The sequence below is a fragment of the Otolemur garnettii genome, unplaced genomic scaffold, assembly GCF_000181295.1.
Source record: "Otolemur garnettii isolate 467f Iridium unplaced genomic scaffold, OtoGar3 scaffold00202, whole genome shotgun sequence".
Taxonomy (NCBI): domain Eukaryota; kingdom Metazoa; phylum Chordata; class Mammalia; order Primates; family Galagidae; genus Otolemur; species Otolemur garnettii.
This window is the reverse complement of record NW_003852597.1, coordinates 60,099-62,579: the sequence shown is the minus strand read 5'-3', so window position 1 is coordinate 62,579 and position 2,481 is coordinate 60,099. Positions and strand designations below refer to the sequence as shown.

The 2,481-nt window shown below is 48.5% G+C and overlaps 1 pseudogene; it reads left to right on the top strand.

Annotated features, from left to right (window-relative positions):
* Positions 1-484: 484 nt before the first annotated feature.
* LOC111721909 overlaps positions 485-2,481 on the top strand; it is a 7,865-nt pseudogene continuing 5,868 nt past the window's right edge.

Below are 2,481 nucleotides of genomic sequence, written 5' to 3'. Positions count from 1 at the left end.
ACAGCCCCTCTCCCGCCCTCCTGTCCGCCTGGCTGGCCTTTCCTGCTACTCCTCTATCCACTACCCCACCCCTCCACAGAGCCCTGCCTCCTAGTGGCCTGCTCACCCTCCTGCACCCTCTGGCTACACCTGTCCAGTCCCACGTCTTCTACTAAGGAGATGGATTCTCTAGGACTGGGACAATTTGGTGTAGCCCAGAATCGCTGAACACTGTGGATTCCCAGGCTGACCTGGTGGGCCCAGGTCAGGCAAGACAAAGGCAACTATCCCTCAGCCTGGGTGAGTTACCAGCCCGCTTGCCTACCCCGACTCCTGCTTGTCTTACTCCAGTCTGTACTGGGCCTCTACCCCTGTCTGAGTGCTCTTCAGATGCCACGGATGCCTTTAACAATTTCCTTTTACAGGGAGTCTGCTCCCATCCTGTCCTGCCTCCTCAGGCAGCCTGCATGAGCCCCTGCATGTGGGACTGGCCTCTCCATGGAACATGTTCTGTGACCACAGACCAAATGGACCTTGGGAGCAGAAGTCCAGAAGGTACAGGAAAATGAGGAGAGGGAAGGGTCCCACCTATTCTCAAGGAGGCCAGGGCCTGCAGTCAAGTGAGTCAGGGGAGGGTGGGCCCTGAGCACTCACACAAGGACAGTCCCTGCTACAGACAGATGGGGACTCGGATTGGGTTTTCTTTGCACTTTGGTCTGGTTCCTCCCAGACTCCATTTGTCTTCATCCTAGGATTCTACAGTCATCCCAGGGACTCTCTGCCCTTGAGAATAGTCGCCTCTTAAAATGAGGCAGGGCCCTCCATTATGGTGTCTGTAAAGTTCTGAAAGTTGAGCCCCTGACTCAGTCAGGGATGGGAAAGGGAGCAGAGTGCACAAGGGATGGGAAAGGGAGCAGAGTGCACAAGGGATGGGAAAGGGAGCAGAGTGCACAAGGGATGGGAAAGGGAGCAGAGTGCACAAGGCATTAGCATGCCCACGTCCCAGCCAGATGAGAGCAGTAGATAACAGATGATTTGTGTGAAAAATGCTCCCCTCAAACTGCTATCTGCATTACATATAATCTCAGTCAATATTCCAGGAGATATTTATTGGAAATAGATACCTGATTATAATTAGTCAGGAAATACAAAGGGATAACAATATCAAGACTCTCCTAAGAGGAAATTCTTTCTTACCAGATATCAAAACATAATACAAAAATAATTAATACAATGTAGTGCTCCTGCCGGCATACAGACATGAAAATTTACAGGCCAGGGAGTTTAGAGACAGACTCACATGTCTGGACACTTTCTTTAACACAAAAATAGCAGAGTAGAACTGTGGGCATTGGACTGTCTTTTCAATAAACTGCAGCTGGGTCAATTGGATACAACTTGGGAAAGAAATTATGCAGAATTCCTACGTCACACTACACTCAAAACTCAATTTCAGGTGGAACTTAGGTATAAATCTAAATAGTAATTGGCAGAAATATAGAATTATACCTGTGTATAGCTAATGAGCACTTGAGATGTGCTATGAGTGTGAAATTTGCACCAGGTTTGAAAGAGTGTGAAGAAATAGTATACAATTTCTCAATACTTTTTATATTGAAACTTTGAAATGATAATAATTGGGACATACGGAGTTCAAAGAAACATCCTTAAAGGTAGTTTCCCGAGTCATTGTTCCCTTTTACTGTGCATCTGCTTTACAATAGGAGACGTCTCTGACTCCTTCCAAATCTTTTTGAGGAAATGAGTGACCAAAGTGAGGTCTATGATATAACCATGAACTCACTGATCTGCCACTTGCTGGCAGGTCTCCTGGTATATCCTAGGATGGTTCTAGTAACCAGGCTGGGTCCCAAGAAGCCAAGCAAGTGAACCAAACACCACAAGGGAGCAGGGCAGGAAATAAAGTCCTCAGAGGTGGGATCAGGGCGCATGGATCCAGACAGGGGATGGGGACACCCAGGTGGTCTAACACAGCAGGATCCTATGACAGGGACTCTGTTGCCTGGATACCGTGGAGGCCAGCACCAGGCCAGCCCCCTGAGAGTACAGTCAGGACCTGCAGCACCAAGGACATGGCGGGACACCAGAAGAGGAGGCCTGAGATGAGATCCACCAGAACCAGATCTTGTGGGAACTGTACATCAAAGAGTGCGGCACCCAGAAACTCTACACACGGTATAACTTCAATGCCTTCCACAAGGGCTTTAGGGGCGATGGAATAGGGACAGCCAGACCTGGAGGGCACCACTAAGGAGGGGCTCTGAGGGCTGTGAGCTGGGGTGGGGGTCCCAGGGAGGAGGAGCTCCTCTCACACCACCCAACACAAGACTTCTCAGAACCAGGACTTGGGAGCGGGCTTACCTGCTTTACATCAGAACCTTTAGGCGTATAAGAACACATGCACATAGCAATTATGTAATTTCTCTACAGCAAGGAAACTTAAGAAGCTCTTTGTAATTTTTTTTTTTTTTTTTTTTGAGA